Source organism: Pseudophryne corroboree, chromosome 5 (assembly GCF_028390025.1).
Source record: "Pseudophryne corroboree isolate aPseCor3 chromosome 5, aPseCor3.hap2, whole genome shotgun sequence".
NCBI lineage: Eukaryota > Metazoa > Chordata > Amphibia > Anura > Myobatrachidae > Pseudophryne > Pseudophryne corroboree.
The window spans coordinates 290,580,899-290,606,450 of record NC_086448.1 but is presented as its reverse complement, the minus strand read 5'-3'; the positions used below and the strand labels follow the sequence as shown (position 1 = coordinate 290,606,450).

The following is a 25,552-nucleotide window of genomic DNA, read 5'->3' as shown; positions in this document are numbered from 1 at the left end:
GTTTTTTTTTTCATTCTTTATACCGTCGTCATAGTGTCATACTAGTTGTTACGAGTATACTACTATCTCTTTATCAACCAGTGTACAGTGCGGTAGTTCACGGCTGTGGCTACCTCTGTGTCGGCAGTCGGCAGGCAGTCCGTCCATCCATAATTGTATTATTATTATAATATATACCACCTAACCGTGGTTTTTTTATACCACCTAACCGTGGCAGTCCGTCCATAATTGTATACTAGTAAACTATCCAATCCATCCATCTCCATTGTTTACCTGAGGTGCCTTTTAGTTCTGCCTATAAAATATGGAGAACAAAAAAGTTGAGGTTCCAAAATTAGGGAAAGATCAAGATCCACTTCCACCTCGTGCTGAAGCTGCTGCCACTAGTCATGGCCGAGACGATGAAATGCCAGCAACGTCGTCTGCCAAGGCCGATGCCCAATGTCATAGTACAGAGCATGTCAAATCCAAAACACCAAATATCAGAAAAAAAAGGACTCCAAAACCTAAAATAAAATTGTCGGAGGAGAAGCGTAAACTTGCCAATATGCCATTTACCACACGGAGTGGCAAGGAACGGCTGAGGCCCTGGCCTATGTTCATGGCTAGTGGTTCAGCTTCACATGAGGATGGAAGCACTCAGCCTCTCGCTAGAAAACTGAAAAGACTCAAGCTGGCAAAAGCACCGCAAAGAACTGTGCGTTCTTTGAAATCCCAAATCCACAAGGAGAGTCCAATTGTGTCGTTTGCGATGCCTGACCTTCCCAACACTGGACGTGAAGAGCATGCGCCTTCCACTATTTGCATGCCCCCTGCAAGTGCTGGAAGGAGCACCCGCAGTCCAGTTCCTGATAGTCAGATTGAAGATGTCAGTGTTGAAGTACACCAGGATGAGGAGGATATGGGTGTTGCTGGCGCTGGGGAGGAAATTGACCAGGAGGATTCTGATGGTGAGGTGGTTTGTTTAAGTCAGGCACCCGGGGAGACACCTGTTGTCCGTGGGAGGAATATGGCCGTTGACATGCCAGGTGAAAATACCAAAAAAATCAGCTCTTCGGTGTGGAGGTATTTCACCAGAAATGCGGACAACAGGTGTCAAGCCGTGTGTTCCCTTTGTCAAGCTGTAATAAGTAGGGGTAAGGACGTTAACCACCTCGGAACATCCTCCCTTATACGTCACCTGCAGCGCATTCATAATAAGTCAGTGACAAGTTCAAAAACTTTGGGTGACAGCGGAAGCAGTCCACTGACCAGTAAATCCCTTCCTCTTGTAACCAAGCTCACGCAAACCACCCCACCAACTCCCTCAGTGTCAATTTCCTCCTTCCCCAGGAATGCCAATAGTCCTGCAGGCCATGTCACTGGCAAGTCTGACGAGTCCTTTCCTGCCTGGGATTCCTCCGATGCATCCTTGCGTGTAACGCCTACTGCTGCTGGCGCTGCTGTTGTTGCCGCTGGGAGTCGATGGTCATCCCAGAGGGGAAGTCGTAAGCCCACTTGTACTACTTCCAGTAAGCAATTGACTGTTCAACAGTCCTTTGCGAGGAAGATGAAATATCACAGCAGTCATCCTACTGCAAAGCGGATAACTGAGTCCTTGACAACTATGTTGGTGTTAGACGTGCGTCCGGTATCCGCCGTTAGTTCACAGGGAACTAGACAATTTATTGAGGCAGTGTGCCCCCGTTACCAAATACCATCTAGGTTCCACTTCTCTAGGCAGGCGATACCGAGAATGTACACGGACGTCAGAAAAAGACTCACCAGTCTCCTAAAAAATGCAGTTGTACCCAATGTCCACTTAACCACGGACATGTGGACAAGTGGAGCAGGGCAGGGTCAGGACTATATGACTGTGACAGCCCACTGGGTAGATGTATGGACTCCCGCCGCAAGAACAGCAGCGGCGGCACCAGTAGCAGCATCTCGCAAACGCCAACTCTTTCCTAGGCAGGCTACGCTTTGTATCACCGCTTTCCAGAATACGCACACAGCTGAAAACCTCTTACGGCAACTGAGGAAGATCATCGCGGAATGGCTTACCCCAATTGGACTCTCCTGTGGATTTGTGGCATCGGACAACGCCAGCAATATTGTGTGTGCATTAAATATGGGCAAATTCCAGCACGTCCCATGTTTTGCACATACCTTGAATTTGGTGGTGCAGAATTTTTTAAAAAACGACAGGGGCGTGCAAGAGATGCTGTCGGTGGCCAGAAAAATTGCGGGACACTTTCGGCGTACAGGCACCACGTACAGAAGACTGGAGCACCACCAAAAACTACTGAACCTGCCCTGCCATCATCTGAAGCAAGAAGTGGTAACGAGGTGGAATTCAACCCTCTATATGCTTCAGAGGTTGGAGGAGCAGCAAAAGGCCATTCAAGCCTATACAATTGAGCACGATATAGGAGATGGAATGCACCTGTCTCAAGTGCAGTGGAGAATGATTTCAACGTTGTGCAAGGTTCTGATGCCCTTTGAACTTGCCACACGTGAAGTCAGTTCAGACACTGCCAGCCTGAGTCAGGTCATTCCCCTCATCAGGCTTTTGCAGAAGAAGCTGGAGGCATTGAAGAAGGAGCTAACACGGAGCGATTCCGCTAGGCATGTGGGACTTGTGGATGCAGCCCTTAATTCGCTTAACAAGGATTCACGGGTGGTCAATCTGTTGAAATCAGAGCACTACATTTTGGCCACCGTGCTCGATCCTAGATTTAAAGCCTACCTTGGATCTCTCTTTCCGGCAGACACAGGTCTGCTGGGGTTGAAAGACCTGCTGGTGACAAAATTGTCAAGTCAAGCGGAACGCGACCTGTCAACATCTCCTCCTTCACATTCTCCCGCAACTGGGGGTGCGAGGAAAAGGCTCAGAATTCCGAGCCCACCCGCTGGCGGTGATGCAGGGCAGTCTGGAGCGACTGCTGATGCTGACATCTGGTCCGGACTGAAGGACCTGACAACGATTACGGACATGTCGTCTACTGTCACTGCATATGATTCTCTCAACATTGATAGAATGGTGGAGGATTATATGAGTGACCGCATCCAAGTAGGCACGTCACACAGTCCGTACTTATACTGGCAGGAAAAAGAGGCAATTTGGAGGCCCTTGCACAAACTGGCTTTATTCTACCTAAGTTGCCCTCCCACAAGTGTGTACTCCGAAAGAGTGTTTAGTGCCGCCGCTCACCTTGTCAGCAATCGGCGTACGAGGTTACATCCAGAAAATGTGGAGAAGATGATGTTCATTAAAATGAATTATAATCAATTCCTCCGCGGAGACATTGACCAGCAGCAATTGCCTCCACAAAGTACACAGGGAGCTGAGATGGTGGATTCCAGTGGGGACGAATTGATAATCTGTGAGGAGGGGGATGTACACGGTGATATATCGGAGGGTGAAGATGAGGTGGACATCTTGCCTCTGTAGAGCCAGTTTGTGCAAGGAGAGATTAATTGCTTCTTTTTTGGGGGGGGTCCAAACCAACCCGTCATATCAGTCACAGTCGTGTGGCAGACCCTGTCACTGAAATGATGGGTTGGTTAAAGTGTGCATGTCCTGTTTTGTTTATACAACATAAGGGTGGGTGGGAGGGCCCAAGGATAATTCCATCTTGCACCTCTTTTTTCTTTTCTTTTTCTTTGCATCATGTGCTGATTGGGGAGGGTTTTTTGGAAGGGACATCCTGCGTGACACTGCAGTGCCACTCCTAGATGGGCCCGGTGTTTGTGTCGGCCACTAGGGTCGCTAATCTTACTCACACAGCTACCTCATTGCGCCTCTTTTTTTCTTTGCGTCATGTGCTGTTTGGGGAGGGTTTTTTGGAAGGGACATCCTGCGTGACACTGCAGTGCCACTCCTAGATGTGCCCGGTGTTTGTGTCGGCCACTAGGGTCGCTAATCTTACTCACACAGTCAGCTACCTCATTGCGCCTCTTTTTTTCTTTGCGTCATGTGCTGTTTGGGGAGGGTTTTTTGGAAGGGCCATCCTGCGTGACACTGCAGTGCCACTCCTAGATGGGCCCGGTGTTTGTGTCGGCCACTAGGGTCGCTTATCTTACTCACACAGCGACCTCGGTGCAAATTTTAGGACTAAAAATAATATTGTGAGGTGTGATGTGTTCAGAATAGGCTGAAAATGAGTGTAAATTATGTTTTTTGAGGTTAATAATACTTTGGGATCAAAATTACCCCCAAATTCTATGATTTAAGCTGTTTTTTAGGGTTTTTTTAAAAAAACACCCGAATCCAAAACACACCCGAATCCGACAAAAAAAATTCGGTGAGGTTTTGCCAAAACGCGGTCGAACCCAAAACACGGCCGCGGAACCGAACCCAAAACCAAAACACAAAACCCGAAAAATTTCCGGCGCTCATCTCTACAATTTTGTTAGCAGTTGGGCAAAACCATGTGCACGCAGGGGGGGCAGATATAACATGTGCAGAGAGAGTTAGATTTGGGTGGGGTGTGTTCAAACTGAAATCTAAATTGCAGTGTAAAAATAAAGCAGCCAGTATTTACCCTGCACAGAAACAAAATAACCCACCCAAATCTAACTCTCTCTGCACATGTTATATCTGCCCCTCCCCCCCCCCCTGCAGTGCACATGGTTTTGCCCAATTGCTAACAAACTTGCTACTGCGATCAACTCGGAATTACCCCTATAGTGCACAAAGTAATAGTGCCCCTTTTACACATATTGCCACACAGTAAAAGCCCACTTTATACACATAATGCCACAAAGTAATGCTCCTTATACAAATACTATACATTATTATGCCTCAACCTTATCACATTTCAGCAAATTTTACATTAGCAGTAAAGAAATTAAAGGTTTGCTATCCAAGTAGACAAATTAAGCAGTATTTATAATTCTCATACAAGGAGTCACTGTAAGTAAGTCCTTTGGATAAAATAATAATTTCTCCACTGTGCTGCATGCAGTATTGTGATGAGATATATTATATATACCTGTCAGCGGTGGCGGGTGACGTTGCCAGACAACGGGGCCGGCGCATCACTTCTGCCGCTGAGCGTCTGTCGCTGGCCAGTTGCCTAGCAACCGGGGACACTCGGCGGCTGCCCCGCACTCCAGTCCTGTCCAGCCGGGACACTGTACAGCTGGACAATTAGATCTGGGGGGCTGGTCTGCTGGCTCTCCTATGATAGGTCAGCAGGACCTTTTCATGGGAGCCAGGATCAGGCAGCCTCGCCGGTGATAGCTTCCCGTGGAGCTGCTTCCTGCCCCTGGAGAGTTCCTGTGCAGCCTTCCAGTCCTGTGACCCTGTATCCTGAGTCCTGGTGTCCGGAGCCTGATCTTTGGGAAACTTTAAAGCCTTCCAGTTCTGTGACCCTGCATCCTGACTCCTGGTGTCCGGAGCCTGGTCGTTTGGAATCTGATCCAGCCTTCCAGTCCTGCGATCCTGTATCTGCAGCCTTGGGGTTCCTGTTCCATCTGCGTGCACCTTTACCGGTGTCGAGAGTAGCGGCTCTGACGCATTTTACGGCTGTAGCCGTATTATTTCTTACTTTCTTGCTTTTGTGTTTTCTGCGGAGGTTTCCGCCATTGCTGTCCTCACCGAGATACGACAGTGTCGTGTTTGGCGTTTTGGCAGTGTTGCTTTTGTTACAGTTTTTCTTGGCGGCCACGCCGCACATAAATTTGGCTATAGTTTTCAGTAGTTTCCCCTTTTCTTTTGTATGTCAGTTTTTAGTTAGGTCTCCCCTTGTTCTCTCTCTGTCTCGGTTAACACCTTGTCACCTACTAAGACTGGGGGGCATCGGAGTTGGGCAGACCTAATCCGCTGATCAGACGCGGCTACCATGGGCCCAAGAAACTATAGTCTCACAGGTGTTGACCGACCACTTGGGGGAGACAACGGACTCAGGGTTTCCTTAGGGGTTGCTGCTGAACTCAGCTCAAACTGCAGCATCACGTTCCTGTACTCTGAGCTCATCTATTGCCACCCTGTCTCTTGGGTTCCGAGTACAGAGAACATAACAATACCCTCACTGTATACAAACATGGACCATGACCATAAATATCTACATCAAGTAACATCTAGTCCTCACTATGCAGATCCCAAAGCTACATCATACTCATAGCGTTAGCCCGCCAACCATATCTCTAAGCTGGCCCCAGAATACCAGGCAGAGCAGCAGGTGCCAGGAATCACACCAACTTGTGAAAGCCTATCACACATTTCTATAGCGTGTTAGTCAGCAGGGACCGGGAGGTGCTGGTTGGTAGGTGGGCAGCTGCAGATGACACAATCTGACAGGTCAGTTAAGCGGTGATGAAATATAGAATAAAACGTGAATCACACAATAGAAAAATAAAATACTGAGCTTTATAGATCTGGATTAGTAGTCCAACTTCGGTTTCAGATTTTCCTTAAATGTGGCAGAATATATAGCACATCCTTTAATAAGGGACCTGAAACAACATATGTGCTTCCCTCACATAAGCTTATTCAGCGCTGGAGGGATAAGCACAATAATAAAATGATAGTGCAGCGGTCTTCACAAAAAACACAGATTTTTAATCTATTGCACTTACAGAACAGAAGTTAAAAGATAGCATGTAAACTAGAGATGAGCGGGTTCGGTTTCTTTGAATCCGAACCCGCACGAACTTCACTTTTTTTTTCACGGGTCCGAGCGACTCGGATCTTCCCGCCTTGCTCGGTTAACCCGAGCGCGCCCGAACGTCATCATGACGCTGTCGGATTCTCGCGAGACTCGGATTCTATATAAGGAGCCGCGCGTCGCCGCCATTTTCACACGTGCATTGAGATTGATAGGGAGAGGACGTGGCTGGCGTCCTCTCCATTAGAATAGATTAGAAGAGAGAGAGAGAGAGAGAGAGAGATTGTGCAGACAGAGTTTACCACAGTGACCAGTGCAGTTGTTGTTAAGTTAACTTTTATTTAATATATCCGTTCTCTGCTATATCCGTTCTCTGCCTGAAAAAAACGATACACAGCAGTCACACAGTGTGACTCAGTCTGTGTGCACTCAGCTCAGCCCAGTGTGCTGCACATCAATGTATAAAAGCTTATAATAATTGTGGGGGAGACTGGGGAGCACTGCAGGTTGTTATAGCAGGAGCCAGGAGTACATAATATTATATTAATTTAAAATTAAACAGTGCACACTTTTGCTGCAGGAGTGCCACTGCCAGTGTGACTAGTGGTGACCAGTGCCTGACCACCAGTATAGTAGTATATTGTTGTATACTATCTCTTTATCAACCAGTCTATATTAGCAGCAGACACAGTACAGTGCGGTAGTTCACGGCTGTGGCTACCTCTGTGTCGGCAGTCGGCACTCGGCAGGCAGTCCGTCCATCCATAATTGTATAATTATATACCACCTAACCGTGGTATTTTTTTTTCTTTCTTTATACCGTCGTCATAGTCATACTAGTTGTTACGAGTATACTACTATCTCTTTATCAACCAGTGTACAGTGCGGTAGTTCACGGCTGTGGCTACCTCTGTGTCGGCAGTCGGCAGGCAGTCCGTCCATCCATAATTGTATTATTATAATATATACCACCTAACCGTGGTTTTTTTTTCATTCTTTATACCGTCATAGTGTCATACTAGTTGTTACGAGTATACTACTATCTCTTTATCAACCAGTGTACAGTGCGGTAGTTCACGGCTGTGGCTACCTCTGTGTCGGCAGTCGGCAGGCAGTCCGTCCATCCATAATTGTATTATAATATATACCACCTAACCGTGGTTTTTTTTTCATTCTTTATACCGTCATAGTGTCATACTAGTTGTTACGAGTATACTACTATCTCTTTATCAACCAGTGTACAGTGCGGTAGTTCACGGCTGTGGCTACCTCTGTGTCGGCAGTCGGCAGGCAGTCCGTCCATCCATAATTGTATTATAATATATACCACCTAACCGTGGTTTTTTTTTCATTCTTTATACCGTCATAGTCAGTCATACTAGTTGTTACGAGTATACTACTATCTCTTTATCAACCAGTGTACAGTGCGGTAGTTCACGGCTGTGGCTACCTCTGTGTCGGCACTCGGCAGGCAGTCCGTCCATCCATAATTGTATTATAATATATACCACCTAACCGTGGTTTTTTTTTCATTCTTTATACCGTCATAGTGTCATACTAGTTGTTACGAGTATACTACTATCTCTTTATCAACCAGTGTACAGTGCGGTAGTTCACGGCTGTGGCTACCTCTGTGTCGGCAGTCGGCAGGCAGTCCGTCCATCCATAATTGTATTATAATATATACCACCTAACCGTGGTTTTTTTTTCATTCTTTATACCGTCATAGTGTCATACTAGTTGTTACGAGTATACTACTATCTCTTTATCAACCAGTGTACAGTGCGGTAGTTCACGGCTGTGGCTACCTCTGTGTCGGCAGTCGGCAGGCAGTCCGTCCATCCATAATTGTATTATAATATATACCACCTAACCGTGGTTTTTTTTTCATTCTTTATACCGTCATAGTCAGTCATACTAGTTGTTACGAGTATACTACTATCTCTTTATCAACCAGTGTACAGTGCGGTAGTTCACGGCTGTGGCTACCTCTGTGTCGGAACTCGGCAGGCAGTCCGTCCATCCATAATTGTATTACAATATATACCACCTAACCGTGGTTTTTTTTTCATTCTTTATACCGTCATAGTCAGTCATACTAGTTGTTACGAGTATACTACTATCTCTTTATCAACCAGTGTACAGTGCGGTAGTTCACGGCTGTGGCTACCTCTGTGTCGGCACTCGGCAGGCAGTCCGTCCATCCATAATTGTATTACAATATATACCACCTAACCGTGGTTTTTTTATACCACCTAACCGTGGCAGTCCGTCCATAATTGTATACTAGTATCCAATCCATCCATCTCCATTGTTTACCTGAGGTGCCTTTTAGTTCTGCCTATAAAATATGGAGAACAAAAAAGTTGAGGTTCCAAAATTAGGGAAAGATCAAGATCCACTTCCACCTCGTGCTGAAGCTGCTGCCACTAGTCATGGCCGAGACGATGAAATGCCAGCAACGTCGTCTGCCAAGGCCGATGCCCAATGTCATAGTACAGAGCATGTCAAATCCAAAACACCAAATATCAGAAAAAAAAGGACTCCAAAACCTAAAATAAAATTGTCGGAGGAGAAGCGTAAACTTGCCAATATGCCATTTACCACACGGAGTGGCAAGGAACGGCTGAGGCCCTGGCCTATGTTCATGGCTAGTGGTTCAGCTTCACATGAGGATGGAAGCACTCAGCCTCTCGCTAGAAAACTGAAAAGACTCAAGCTGGCAAAAGCACCGCAAAGAACTGTGCGTTCTTTGAAATCCCAAATCCACAAGGAGAGTCCAATTGTGTCGGTTGCGATGCCTGACCTTCCCAACACTGGACGTGAAGAGCATGCGCCTTCCACTATTTGCATGCCCCCTGCAAGTGCTGGAAGGAGCACCCGCAGTCCAGTTCCTGATAGTCAGATTGAAGATGTCAGTGTTGAAGTACACCAGGATGAGGAGGATATGGGTGTTGCTGGCGCTGGGGAGGAAATTGACCAGAAGGATTCTGATGGTGAGGTGGTTTGTTTAAGTCAGGCACCCGGGGAGACACCTGTTGTCCGTGGGAGGAATATGGCCGTTGACATGCCAGGTGAAAATACCAAAAAAATCAGCTCTTCGGTGTGGAGGTATTTCACCAGAAATGCGGACAACAGGTGTCAAGCCGTGTGTTCCCTTTGTCAAGCTGTAATAAGTAGGGGTAAGGACGTTAACCACCTCGGAACATCCTCCCTTATACGTCACCTGCAGCGCATTCATAATAAGTCAGTGACAAGTTCAAAAACTTTGGGTGACAGCGGAAGCAGTCCACTGACCAGTAAATCCCTTCCTCTTGTAACCAAGCTCACGCAAACCACCCCACCAACTCCCTCAGTGTCAATTTCCTCCTTCCCCAGGAATGCCAATAGTCCTGCAGGCCATGTCACTGGCAAGTCTGACGAGTCCTCTCCTGCCTGGGATTCCTCCGATGCATCCTTGCGTGTAACGCCTACTGCTGCTGGCGCTGCTGTTGTTGCCGCTGGGAGTCGATGGTCATCCCAGAGGGGAAGTCGTAAGCCCACTTGTACTACTTCCAGTAAGCAATTGACTGTTCAACAGTCCTTTGCGAGGAAGATGAAATATCACAGCAGTCATCCTACTGCAAAGCGGATAACTGAGTCCTTGACAACTATGTTGGTGTTAGACGTGCGTCCGGTATCCGCCGTTAGTTCACAGGGAACTAGACAATTTATTGAGGCAGTGTGCCCCCGTTACCAAATACCATCTAGGTTCCACTTCTCTAGGCAGGCGATACCGAGAATGTACACGGACGTCAGAAAAAGACTCACCAGTGTCCTAAAAAATGCAGTTGTACCCAATGTCCACTTAACCACGGACATGTGGACAAGTGGAGCAGGGCAGGGTCAGGACTATATGACTGTGACAGCCCACTGGGTAGATGTATGGACTCCCGCCGCAAGAACAGCAGCGGCGGCACCAGTAGCAGCATCTCGCAAACGCCAACTCTTTCCTAGGCAGGCTACGCTTTGTATCACCGCTTTCCAGAATACGCACACAGCTGAAAACCTCTTACGGCAACTGAGGAAGATCATCGCGGAATGGCTTACCCCAATTGGACTCTCCTGTGGATTTGTGGCATCGGACAACGCCAGCAATATTGTGTGTGCATTAAATATGGGCAAATTCCAGCACGTCCCATGTTTTGCACATACCTTGAATTTGGTGGTGCAGAATTTTTTAAAAAACGACAGGGGCGTGCAAGAGATGCTGTCGGTGGCCAGAAAAATTGCGGGACACTTTCGGCGTACAGGCACCACGTACAGAAGACTGGAGCACCACCAAAAACTACTGAACCTGCCATGCCATCATCTGAAGCAAGAAGTGGTAACGAGGTGGAATTCAACCCTCTATATGCTTCAGAGGTTGGAGGAGCAGCAAAAGGCCATTCAAGCCTATACAATTGAGCACGATATAGGAGATGGAATGCACCTGTCTCAAGTGCAGTGGAGAATGATTTCAACGTTGTGCAAGGTTCTGATGCCCTTTGAACTTGCCACACGTGAAGTCAGTTCAGACACTGCCAGCCTGAGTCAGGTCATTCCCCTCATCAGGCTTTTGCAGAAGAAGCTGGAGGCATTGAAGAAGGAGCTAACACGGAGCGATTCCGCTAGGCATGTGGGACTTGTGGATGCAGCCCTTAATTCGCTTAACAAGGATTCACGGGTGGTCAATCTGTTGAAATCAGAGCACTACATTTTGGCCACCGTGCTCGATCCTAGATTTAAAGCCTACCTTGGATCTCTCTTTCCGGCAGACACAGGTCTGCTGGGGTTGAAAGACCTGCTGGTGACAAAATTGTCAAGTCAAGCGGAACGCGACCTGTCAACATCTCCTCCTTCACATTCTCCCGCAACTGGGGGTGCGAGGAAAAGGCTCAGAATTCCGAGCCCACCCGCTGGCGGTGATGCAGGGCAGTCTGGAGCGACTGCTGATGCTGACATCTGGTCCGGACTGAAGGACCTGACAACGATTACGGACATGTCGTCTACTGTCACTGCATATGATTCTCTCAACATTGATAGAATGGTGGAGGATTATATGAGTGACCGCGTCCAAGTAGGCACGTCACACAGTCCGTACTTATACTGGCAGGAAAAAGAGGCAATTTGGAGGCCCTTGCACAAACTGGCTTTATTCTACCTAAGTTGCCCTCCCACAAGTGTGTACTCCGAAAGAGTGTTTAGTGCCGCCGCTCACCTTGTCAGCAATCGGCGTACGAGGTTACATCCAGAAAATGTGGAGAAGATGATGTTCATTAAAATGAATTATAATCAATTCCTCCGCGGAGACATTGACCAGCAGCAATTGCCTCCACAAAGTACACAGGGAGCTGAGATGGTGGATTCCAGTGGGGACGAATTGATAATCTGTGAGGAGGGGGATGTACACGGTGATATATCGGAGGGTGAAGATGAGGTGGACATCTTGCCTCTGTAGAGCCAGTTTGTGCAAGGAGAGATTAATTGCTTCTTTTTTGGGGGGGGTCCAAACCAACCCGTCATATCAGTCACAGTCGTGTGGCAGACCCTGTCACTGAAATGATGGGTTGGTTAAAGTGTGCATGTCCTGTTTTGTTTATACAACATAAGGGTGGGTGGGAGGGCCCAAGGATAATTCCATCTTGCACCTCTTTTTTCTTTTCTTTTTCTTTGCATCATGTGCTGATTGGGGAGGGTTTTTTGGAAGGGACATCCTGCGTGACACTGCAGTGCCACTCCTAGATGGGCCCGGTGTTTGTGTCGGCCACTAGGGTCGCTAATCTTACTCACACAGCTACCTCATTGCGCCTCTTTTTTTCTTTGCGTCATGTGCTGTTTGGGGAGGGTTTTTTGGAAGGGACATCCTGCGTGACACTGCAGTGCCACTCCTAGATGTGCCCGGTGTTTGTGTCGGCCACTAGGGTCGCTAATCTTACTCACACAGTCAGCTACCTCATTGCGCCTCTTTTTTTCTTTGCGTCATGTGCTGTTTGGGGAGGGTTTTTTGGAAGGGCCATCCTGCGTGACACTGCAGTGCCACTCCTAGATGGGCCCGGTGTTTGTGTCGGCCACTAGGGTCGCTAATCTTACTCACACAGCTACCTCATTGCGCCTCTTTTTTTCTTTGCGTCATGTGCTGTTTGGGGAGGGTTTTTTGGAAGGGACATCCTGCGTGACACTGCAGTGCCACTCCTAGATGGGCCCGGTGTTTGTGTCGGCCACTAGGGTCGCTTATCTTACTCACACAGCGACCTCGGTGCAAATTTTAGGACTAAAAATAATATTGTGAGGTGTGAGGTATTCAGAATAGACTGAAAATGAGTGTAAATTATGGTTTTTGAGGTTAATAATACTTTGGGATCAAAATGACCCCCAAATTCTATGATTTAAGCTGTTTTTTAGTGTTTTTGGAAAAAAACACCCGAATCCAAAACACACCCGAATCCGACAAAAATAATTCGGTGAGGTTTTGCCAAAACGCGTTCGAACCCAAAACACGGCCGCGGAACCGAACCCAAAACCAAAACACAAAACCCGAAAAATTTCAGGCGCTCATCTCTAATGTAAACATTCTCTTATTGGCAAACACAGCAACGCTCAATGTATCTCACGGAGTCTCACTGGTGTTCAAAGAGTGGTAACAGGTAAATGCAGGTCCGGAATCCATAATCACCCCCTGAGATGATATCCAGCAACAAGGGATGTCCAAAATGAATTGTCACAAAGCAAACTTTAACGCGTTTTCGGACCTCACAGGATCCTTCATCAGAAATGTGGTCAGAAAGTCACTCCTTAATCCTTATAAAGGTGCTCAGTTTCCCCTAATTGGATGCACCGGGGCCAGCATTCCGTGGAGCAAAACATGACATAATCCGGATAGCGTCACTTGCGTTCCATACGTGCGCTCCACAATGATAACCTCGCAGTGAATGTTCTCTTTCCTCTCTGGTGCCCATGGAAGGTACAGGTACAGCTACTTTTGATCCTTAGGTAGCTGCATCTGTGGCTGTTTCTTCTGACTTTTTGGAGTGCCTGAAATCTAAAGAGAGAACGGACATAATTAGTGACTGTTGTTAGAGAATACAACCAACAGACCTAGCAAGGTATAGGGCGGGTAGGGTGGTAGCTGTTGTTAGGTGGCAATCCTTTTCCCTAGAACAAAGATAGTTTGCAGATCATAGATCCTGCAAACTAGTGTTTATTAGTCGAGAGGCTTGCCACCTATCAAGAGCTGGTGGGTAGACTACCCCATATCTGGTGGTTGATCTTAGGATTTCTATCCTTTGTGTATCGGAAGGCCTCCAACAATGTTTAACGAACGTATGAGTGGACAACCAATGTGCGGCTTGCATTATGGACTGTAATGTTAAGCCTCTAGCCATTGCTGAAGTGACAGCGGCACCGCAAAGGGAGTGTCCTTTGAAGATGGAGGTGTCTATCTATGAGCTTGCATGGCAGAAACTATCCAGCCCCTGATCGTGGAGGGTCTGGCAGGACGAAAAGGCTTACACCATGTGATAAAAAGGTTATAAATGTTGTTTCTCCGTGGAGCTGATAATGTGAAATAAGCAGATAGGAATTCGATTATTCAAAGGTCGGTATCCAGCTGGTCTCTAACTAGATCAAACTCCACCAGAGGGGTTTGAATGGAGCTGGTCTTTGTGTGTCCTATTAGGACAATATGGAAACCCATTGGAGTGGTCGTCATCCAGGTTTCAGATGTGTGTATTAAAGAAAGTTTGGCTCCTCTAGCTGCAAATGCCAGTGCTAGCAGTGAAGCTAGCTTTCTGGAAAGATCAGAGATGTTGGCAGCTGAAGGAATGGTGGCCAAGAAGTTCAAAAAGGGATTAATATCCCACGTGGAAGAGTATTGCGGGTATGGTGGCCTAGACAAGAAAATACCTCCCAGGAAGGACATTCTTACATCAGAAGTACCTGTTAGAAACATCGGTATACTTTCAAACCAGCCACCAGCCATCTTGTGAGTATGGGACTTTGTGTGTGGAGCCACATGCTGGAAGCACCTGCCGGACGTACTCATCAGGTTACTGTGACCAGAGACGATAGCTAACAGGGCGGAGGATGAGGCTCCCACTCAGTGTACACCGAGGCAGCAGGCACCTGCTGCAGCAAGTCAGGCTTGGTGAGTTAACGATAGTCATACTTACAGGTGACTTCATACTATTTGCATGGCGATACCTTGCCATAAGCCGGAAGATCTACGCTGAGGCTGTATAACAACATTGGCAGCTGCAAGTGCAGAGGCTGGATAACACTTACCAGAGACAGTACTGATAAATACGGAGGATGGCTGGTATATGCACGGGCAGGGCAGACGCTGATTTTATACTGCCACAAGTCCTCCATTCTGTTTTGTTACAATATATTGGAACATCATTAAGAAGTACACTATTTAATACCAACGGAAAGTGATATCAGTAATCAGAGAAGTCATTTTTTAAACTATGCATTTTTTACTATTATAAATTGTTCTATACATGTAACGTGTGCCGTGTTTTTAAAACGTGACATTTTTATTATATAACATTGGATGCTATGTGCAAGATATAGTTGTGTAAGAAAGTGTTATTTTAATTCATTTTAAAATTTGCTATATGAGAAAAATATATAAAGGAATTAAAAACTTCAAAGAAATTGTGTGTACATCCAGAGCAACACCCCGTACCAAGGGCCCTCATTCCGAATTGATCGCTCGCTAGCTGTTTTTAGCAGCCGTGCATACGCATAGTCGCCGCCTACGGGGGAGTGTATTTTCGCTTTGCAAGTGTGCAAACGCCTGTGCAGCCGAGCTCTGCAAAAACATTTTGTGCAGTTTCAGAATAGGTCTGAACTTACTCAGCCCTTGCGATCACTTCAGTCTTTTTGGTGCCGGAATTGACGTCACACACCCGCCCTCCAAACACCCGGACATGCCTGCGTTTTCCCTACCACTCCCTGAAAACGGTCAGTTGACACCCATAAACGCCCTTTTTCTGTCAATCTTCTTGCGATCGGCTGTGCGTATGGATTCTTCGTTAAATCCATAGCTCAGCAACGATCCGCATTGTACCCGTACGGTGCGCATGCGCATTGCGGTGCATGCGCATGCGCAGTAGAGACCTGATTGCAGCGCAGCGAAAATCGTCAGCATGCGTTCAACTCGGAATCACCCCCAATATCTCTATCACTGTTGACAACACCACCATCTCCCCCGTTCCCCAACTGCGCTGCTTCGCCATCACTCTTGACTCCTCTCTCTCCTTTGCAGCCCACATCCAAGCTCTGGCACAATCCTGTGAGTTCCAGCTACGCAACATTGCTTGCATCAGGCCATTTATCTCCCACAGTGCAGTACGGATGGTGTAATGGTTAGCATTACTGCCTCACAGCACTGAGGTCATGGGTTCGATTCCCACCATGGCCCTAACTGTGCGGAGTTTGTATATTCTCCCCGTACTTGCGTGGGTTTCCTCCGGGTACTCCGGTTTCCTCCCACAATCCAAAAATATACTGGTAGGTTAATTGGCTCCCAACAAAATTAACACTAGTATGAATGTGTCTGTGTACATGTGGTAGGGAATATAGAATGTAAGCTCCACTGGGGCAGGGACTGATGTGAATGGGCAAATATTCTCTGTACAGCGCTGCGGAATATGTGTGCGCTATATAAATAACTGGTAATAAATAATAATAAATACCGTATATACTCGAGTATAAGTCGACCCGAATATAAGCCGAGGCACCTAATTTTACCACAAAAAACTGGGAAAACTCATTGACTCGAGTATAAGCCTAGGGTGGGAAATGCAGATCTAGCCGTACACATCCATTCACACAGCGAGCACGTTGATGCGCAAGAAAAGATTTATATATATATATACACGTACACACACAAACATATAATATGCACACACAAACATTAACTGCATGTATACAGTATTTGGCGGCTCCAGCATCTGATACAACACTACATACACATGTACAATTGCAGCCCTGTTTGAGGAGTAACTTGCCGCCCACTGTGCCCCAGGCATGGAGGGGTCTAACATACATGCCAGCAGCCCCCGGCCAGGGCACATCAACTCTTTGCAGCTTGTACATTATTCAGGACACTACCAAATTGCATAGATAAACTGGTGGTACCTGAAACACAGCACAGGATCCCAAACGACACTCAGCATGGTCCTAACATCCGGGAGTCGGGAGGACGTTCTTTTTACTTCTAGTGGTTGTTCAGCCTCAGCGGTGCCAGCCGCTGATTGGATGGTTCCGCCATCAGCCATCAAAAAGTGAGAGGGCTGTATTTGGGGCGGCTGTTTGGCTGCAGCTGCTGTCATTCAGGCCAGCTGGGAGGGAGGAACGACTATTGGTGCTGCTGTCCTGCAGAGCTATCAGCCGTCACTGGGAAGTTAAGCAGCTGGGCCATGAGATACTGCACTGCTGATGCTCACCGCAGCCGCACTTTACATGCACAGATCGGGAAAGGCTGAGCTGTGTGCCTTTGAAGCTGTGTGTGTTAGCAGCAACGGAGGTGAGGTCCGGCCGGGTGACTGTTCAGCAAGAGCAGCAGCGGCGGCAGTGCAGCGCGTATCTCACTTGCTGAACAGTCACCCGGCCGGACCTCACTGCCGTTGCCGCTAACACACACAGCTTCAAAGTCACACAGCTCAGCCTTTCCTGATCTGTGCATGTAAAGTGCGGCTGCGGTGATGTCACTGAGAACGGGCCGTGGCTGCTAATAAGAAAGGGGTCCTGTCTAGCAAGACTCCAGCCCAATACACCGCTGGCGGGTGGCATGCGACCCGGGCCCTCCACTCGCTGTCAGAGAGGCCGGGCCCGGGACAGTTGTGGCCCCAGCACCCCCTTGATGGCGGCCCTGGCCGCTCAGCCGGAAGCAGGTACTTTTCATTGTGGTCCTGGAGCATCACTCGAGTATAAGCCGAGGGGGGGCTTTTTCAGCACAAAAAATGTGCTGAAAAACTCGGCTTATACTCGAGTATATACGGTAATAAATAAATAAAATACTTATCATCCACTCACTGGTCATCTCACGACTCGACTACTGCAATGTTCTCCTCACTGGCCTCGCTTGATCCTCTCCAATCTGTCCTGAACTCTGCTGCTAGGCTTATCTTCCTCTCCCGCCGCTCCACATCTGCCACTCCCCTTTGACAAAATCTACACTGGCTCCCATTCCCCTACAGAATCCTCTTCAAACTCCTCACCCTCACATACAAAGCCATCTCTAATTCCACTGCTCCCTACATCTCCAACCTCCTCTCCCTTCATACTCCCTACTGCCCACTGCGGTCGAACAATGACCGTCGCCTCTCCACCGTCCTGGTCACTGCTTCCCATGCTAGAGTTCAAGACTATGCTCTTGCTCCACCCCTTCAGTGGAACGCACTCCCCCGCTCCATTAGACTCTCCCCGACCTTACAAAGCTTCAAACGGGCACTAAAAACCCACCTATTCATCAAAGCATACCCTCCCGATGCATAACCTAGTCCTGAGGCTGCTCCTCCATCCCCCATGCCTTGAACATCTCAGCTTTGCTTAAATACTGCCATCAGGCTACCTCCCGCTTGCTTGCACCTCATGTCATCTGTCTGTCAACACTACCCACTAGATTGTTAGCTCTCCTCAGACCTCTTACCTCTTGTTATCTAAACCCTCTTCTCGACACATTTCACTCGCAGCTCTCTCCTACTCAGCGACCATCTTTACCTGCTTTTTCTCCTGCTGGTAAAGGCTCATCTCCATCTATGGCCGCCAGCCCCAAGTATAACGATGATTACTCCCTCGCTACTTACATCTTAGCTGTATTATGTCTTGAGAATTGTGGTGCTCTTAGTTACCTGTACACTGTTTCTGTTATTTATTTACTGTAATGCTAATTTTGTCTCCCTGTACTATCCTTTGTATGGCGCTGCAAAACACTTGTGGCTCCTTATAAATAAAATGTAATTACAGGTTGAGTATCCCTTATCCAAAATGCTTGGGACCAGTGGTATTTTGGATATCGGATTTTTCCGTATTTTGGAATAATTTCATACCATATTGAGATATCATCATGATGGGACCTAAGTCTAAGCACAGAATGCATTTATGTTTCATATACACCTTATGCACACAGCCTGAAGTCAATTTTAGCCAATATTTTTTATAAATTTGTGCATTAAACAAAGTGTGTCTACATTCACACAATTAATTTATGTTTCATATACACCTTATACACACAGCCTAAAGGTCATTTAATACAATATTTTTAATAACTTTGTGTATTAAACAAAGTTTGTGTACATTGAGCCATCAAAAAACAAAGGTTTCACAATCTCACTCTCACTCAAAAAATTCCGTATTTTGGAATATTCCGTATTTCGGAATATTTGGATATGGGATACTCAACCTGTATAATAATACTCAGTCATTCATACAACTGATAATTTTTTATTAGCACAAATAGTCATTTTCTAGTATACTTCACTAACCTGTCAGACAGTTTCATCTGTGGCTGCCCACCCGTGAGTGCCTCCCGTTCCCCATGTCACCACCATTATCCGCTGCCAAGCTGAGCTGACTGTACTATTTGGAATCCAGAACTAATTTATATACAAATATTAACCCCAAAGCTCTGGTATTAGCACAAAGCCAGTGTGTCTTTTTTTTTTTATTTACTGAATAAATAGAAACTGACTTCTACATATTCATAACAAAACAGTGAGTAGCTACATGCTTTATGTATGCTTTTTGTGATATTGCTGATTGGAGTGAAATGCGTCAGCAATGACTGCTATTAATCTACCATCTGTCTGTTTGGGAACACTGGGTTCAACCATTGTACTTGTTAGATGTACTTGCTTTTTCCATCAATCCAGTCACATATCCATATCACTTAGAACTGCTGTTTCAGGTTTTACATACCATAGACAGATTTTGGAAGTACTTATTCTTTTAAATAGAAACTGCATATGCTGGCATACATATCTAATAGCTATTTAAAAGTCATTGCCATCTTGACTACAATATGATTTCTGGAGTTCAATCCATAACATTTTATACATATAATTTTGAGGTTGAGGATGTATGTTCTCAAACAGGATGGGTCACGACTTTCAGGAATGGAGTTACAAATCAAAGCTTGGAGAAAATATAGCAATCTTTGTTGAACTGACAACGGAGAGTGGTTTGTGCTCAGTTAGACTGCAGGAGGAATTCAGGTTTGCACATAGGTAAAAGTCACAGAAGCTGAGCTTCGTATAGAATAGACACAGGAACTCAAGATTGCACTCTAGTAGAACAGAGCAGCTTAATATTTACACACTGGTGGCCAGACACAATAGCTGAAGGCTGCACATGTACAACAGTCACATAGCTGAATATTCTGGAAATTATTGTAAATTGTATAGACAGTAAGTTGTGCTGGCAATACAACAAAAATAGCTGTATATTCAGAAATGTCTGGAAAAAGATGTGCAGGTAACAAGGCTGAGGCAGCTGGATAATCTTATGTTTTTGCTGTGTAGGTAACAATGTTGCAGTAGCTGGATATTTTGGCAATCTAAAAAAAAAGCCATGCATAAGGCTGAAGTAGCTGGCAATAGCTATAACTATGATCAGGGATTAGGGGTGAGGGAGCCCTTAGGCACAACAGTAACGTCCCCCCCGCCCCTTGCCTAATTTTATTATTTTCATTGATTAGTTGTAAGCTCTCATTTGATTATAGACAATTTTATAGATTAATAAAAAAAAGCCACTATGACTTTTTTTATTTTTTTTATTATTGTATGTTTTCCTATTTACTAAGTAGGGCAGCTTACAGGGGCAGTCTGTGCATGTCCTACCCATTTACACTCCATTCAAGATGGCATATGCTACAGTACAGTGGAAACATTTTGCAGTTACTGGTTCTATATGGGCTGACAGCACCAACACAAGCACCAACACAAGCATCCAAGTGCCACCCCCAATAAGTGCCGCCCCTAGACACGTGCCTCACGTGCTTAATGGGAAATTCGCCACTGACTATGATGTGAAGGTAACCATTTTAAAATTCCTGGATATTCTGCCAATGGTTGTTAACAAGTTGTATAGATAACAAGGATGAAGTAACAACCTATTCTTCCTGTTGTCTAAATATTGTATATTGTGCAGGTAATAAACTGTGCAGGAAACAATTAAAGAGTAGCTGGACATTCTGGAATTGGTTGTAAATAGAGATGTGCATGCTCATTCTTCAGAAAACTGAAACCACTCAAACTTCAGGAATCTAAGGGAATCCGAGCCTAAACTCGGGTATTCTCTCCAGACTTGGATTCCAAAACGAGGCAAAATGTCATCATCCCGGCGTCAGATCTCACAGGTTTTGGATTTGATACAAGTCCCTAATTCAGGTGCCATTTCACAGGAGATGCATGCAAGCCCTTCTCACTCAGTATAAAAAAAATTAAACCCATCAAATCAGTGCTGAAAGAAAACACTAAATCAAGTTAATACAGATCCAAAACTAAATCCAAAACCAGAACACGGAGGTCAGCACACATCCCTACTAAATATAAGCACCGTGAGTCCACAGTGTGAGTTGTCATTTTTTAAAAAGTTTAAACAAATACTAAAGTTGTTTTTTATACAACTTGTGTGTGCTGTAGCCCACTGCATTCATACATATAAGCACTGTGATTCCACATTTGTGGAAAAACAAAAAAAAGTTGTTTCATATTTTTTGTACCAGTTGTGTGTGTTCAAAAAAGCTCAGTAGGTACTGCAATGAACTTCATACGTGATATAAATAAGCACTGAGTCAGCACTGTGAGTTGTCATTTGTGAAAAAAGAAAAAAAATTGTACAACTTGTGTGTGCTCATCGATATGGATCACAATCAGTTTAGAGAAGAACAGGAGCAGCAAACAAATATTAGCTCTGCAGCTGCTGCCAGTCATGATAGTACTACAACATCTAAGGTGGTCCAGAGAGCAGATAGTTTAAGAAAGGGCACCTCAAATCAAAATCTTTCACAATGTTAAAAAAAGGGTAAAGGTGTCACCTTAAAAGGCAATGAATCAGTGCTAAGAATGCTATATAGAATGCTAAGAGGGAAATTTACTAAAGGTCAGTTTTGGTCAATTTGACATTTTTTGTGTGAAAAAGATGCAATTTTGTGAAACGGTAATTTACTAAGGATTAATTTGCATGGAAGTCACATGTTAAATGCAATTTGTAGTGCAAATCGTGGCAATTCAGCATCGGTACAAACACCATCCAATTAACATTCATATCACTGGAAATTTACTATTAATCATTTGTGTTAAATCGCTCCACTTATCAACAAAATCTCAACAAAGTCACACCTCAATATACTAAATCAATGCACTGATTTTTTTTTTGAGCATGTTGACATGTAAGAACAATTTTCCCCCTAAGTCCTATCCAAAGCTGCACCACAATTGCACAAAAATAGCTAAAAAAAAGCAACATGTGAAAACAATGATAATTAAGACTTAACCAGAAAAAGCCCAGCAAGTTACCTGCAGCACTCACTTTCTGCTCTCAACCATGGCAGAGGCAGGCTTTGGAAAACAATTATAATTAAGACTTAACCAGAAAAAGCACAACAAGTTACCTGCAGCATTCACTTTCTGCTCTCAACCCTGGCAGAGGCAGGCTTTGGAGTAGCCTGGATGGAGGCAATGATTTGATGCGGCCTGCACCAGCTGACTGAAAGGGCCCAAGACCAAGAAACAGAAACAGGATCCAGCAGGTAAGAATGTGTTTGGGGATTTTATCACTTTACTGCGACTTGTGGTGTGACTTATGGTGCAAACTGAGGCTTGAGTTGGTTTGTGTTGGAATGTGACTTCTGAGGCATTGTAGTGCAACTTATAGTGATTTCATGTGCGACTTTTGAAGTGACTTCCCATGTGAAAGCCGCAAAATCGCACAAAAATTGCACACAGTAAAATTCGACCACATACACCATCGAAAGACATCACACAAGCCAAAACACTTCTTAGTAAATATGCGTTTGTTATTCCGGTGATTATAAGTGATAAGGGGCGATTAAGGGTGATTTGTTAGATCGGCCAAAAATAATTTTTAGTCAATTTCCCCTTAATGCTGAAGAACAAACTGTGTGTTCACAAATGCCTGAGCAGAGTATAGGGGTGTCCATGTTAGCTATGTGTAAGTCTGACATTTCTCACACTGTCCTCATAAAGAAACCTCTTTTGCCCGCTTCCACCTTCTCAACACCATCTGCACATGTAGGGATGAGCAATACAAGTAAAGATGGTGATGGTGACATAATAATAATAATTATTATTATTATTATTTTATTTATATAGCGCTCTTTCTCCAATAGGACTCAAGGTGCTTAGAAGGATGGTAGTGTGGAAGTGGAACAGAACAAGGGCAACATTTGTATACTATCTGACATTAATGAGGAGGATGAGGTTTTGATGATGTTTTCTGTGTGAATCAGCTCCCAGTGACAGCAGTTCTTGCCCATGACAGAAAGTCATTGTGATGACATAAGACCAAAAAGCCACCTCTTGGGTGTGGGGTTATTTTTGCCTAAATCCTGACATTTATAAAGGCATCTAGTATAGATCAAGGCTGCAAGCATCTTTGGCTGCAAGCATCTTTTGTTGCTAAGTATGTTAGTGCAAAGTATGATATAATCTATGGAGATATACGGAGATAAACAGGAGAGAAACAGAGGGACAGCAGACTATCTCCCCCACCTCCACAAAAGAACTGCAAACAACAGACTACAGTGAGTTACCTATACCACTACCAGCAGACCCTCCAACATGACCCGCCCCAATAGGTACAAAATGCTCTGTTTCTGGACTTCCCTCTTAATTTATGATTTCCATCACCTGTGTTGAACTAGTTACATGATAAGAAAGTTGTTTCTTCACAGGTGATGGCAATAATAAATTAAGAGGGAAGTCCAGAAACAGAGCATTTTGTACCTAGTGGGGTGGGTCATGTTGGAGGGCATGCTACCAGTAATGCCTGCAGCCTTCACAGCCTGGACACTGAACTACCTGTCTGATTAAGTCACAGCCCTACTGCTCTCACACTCTCATTTACACAATCTACAACCACTGTGTATCCATCTCAGCCTTTCCGTTCCTTCCATTATTTCTTAAAATTCTGTTTGCACTGTCTTTTGCATACATTACACCCCACATTCTCCTTGTTCATTCTATATTACACCCACACCATTCTATTCCTCTGAACACTACTGTACCAAATTATGGCTCCTCGATCCTGTCACATACCAATCCTCACTGCCAGGTCTCACCCCCCAAATTCCAATTCACCCACAAACACTCAGAACCCAGCCAGCCTTATCCCTATCTCCCCTGTCCCCTCCCTTCCTTTCTCTTGTGCACTCTGGAATGCTAGATCAATCTGCAACAAGCTGCCAACTATCCACAACCTCTTCATCTCCCACTCTTTTAACCTTCTCGCCATCACTGAAACCTGGCTCTCCTCCTCTAACACCACCTCCCCTGCTGCCCTCTCCTACGGAGGCCTCTCCTTCACCCACATGGTCAGACCTGATGGTCGCCAGGGTGGAGGCGTGGGCATCCTTCTCTCCCCTAACTGCACCTTTCGTGTCATCCCACCTGAGCACTCCCTCACCTTCTCCACCTTCGAGGTCCACACTATCCGCCTCTTAAACCCCATTCACATTCTTGTGGCAGTGATCTACCGCCCCCCTGGCCACTGTTCATCTTTCCTTGACAACTTTGCTTCCTGGCTTCCCCACTTTCTCTCCTCCGACCTCCCCTCTGTCATCCTCGGTGACTTTAACATCCCTATTGACATCACTAATGCTGCTTCCACTAATCTTCTCGCCCTTTCCACCTCCTTTGGACTTTCTCAATGGACCTCCACCCCTACTCACAATCTCGGCCACTCCCTCGACCTTGTCTTCACCCACCGATGTGATCTCTCTGATTTCTCCAACTCTTCCTTCCCTCTCTCTGACCACCATCTGCTTTCTTTCACCCTCTCATCCTCCTTCCTCCTCTCCACGCCCAGACCCACCACCACCAGACGCAATCTCGGGTCTCTCAACCCCACTTTCATGTCCTCCCTCGAGACTTTCCTATCTCCTCTTTCCACTATAACTTGTCCCAACCAGGCAGCCTCCTTCTATAACTCTTCCCTAATCGCTGCTCTCGACTCTGTAGCCCCCCTCCGCTGCTCCAAACCCCAACCCTGGCACACCAAACTAACACGTTTCTTACAAAAATGCTCACGCTCCGCTGAACGCTCCTGAAGGAAATCTCACTCTCTGCTGGACGTCCTCCATTTCAAGTTTATTCTCTCCTCCTACAGCTCTACTCTTTCCCTCACCAAGCAATCCTTTTTCCAAGCATTCATCTCTTCTCAGTCCTCCTGTCCACGCCGTCTCTTTGAAACTTTCAACACTCTCCTTCGCCCCCCTCCTCCTCCCCTCCCATCCTCCCTCACTGCCACTGACTTTGCCTCCTTCTTCATCTCCAAAATTGAGGACATCCAACACGACATCTCCCGCCGTCACCCCTCTGCTACCCCCCTACCCTCTTTATCCCTCCCCTCCATCTATCCCACCCTGTCCTCCTTCCGTCCCACTTCAGAAAAGGAAGTCCACTCCCTCATCTTATCCCCCCCCTCCACCTGCCCCCTGGACCCCCTTCCCTCCCGTCTTCTCCGCTCCCTCTCCCCCACTGCCTGCTCCCACCTTGCTCACCTCTTTAACCTGTCCCTCTCTACCGGCATCTTCCCCTCGCCATTCAAACATGCTTTGGTCTCACCTATTCTCAAAAAACCCAACCTCGACCCCTCATCACCCACTAACTACCGCCCCATCTCTCTTCTCCCTTTCGCCTCCAAATTACTTGAACGACTAGTCTACAGCCGTCTCACAAGCTACCTCTCTG

The 25,552-nt window shown here is 46.0% G+C and overlaps 2 long non-coding RNA genes across 4 annotated transcripts in view; one reads left to right on the top strand and one right to left on the bottom strand.

Moving 5' to 3' along the window:
- LOC134927646 (uncharacterized) overlaps positions 1 to 25,552 on the bottom strand; it is an 84,221-nt gene that overhangs the window by 25,543 nt on the left and 33,126 nt on the right. The window lies entirely within an intron of this gene.
- LOC134927647 (uncharacterized) overlaps positions 22,174 to 25,552 on the top strand; it is an 83,200-nt gene continuing 79,821 nt past the window's right edge. For all 3 annotated transcript variants that reach the window (XR_010177697.1, XR_010177695.1, XR_010177696.1), the window contains exon 1: positions 22,174 to 22,371. This is a non-coding gene — a long non-coding RNA (uncharacterized LOC134927647). The remainder of the gene's footprint in view (positions 22,372 to 25,552) is intronic.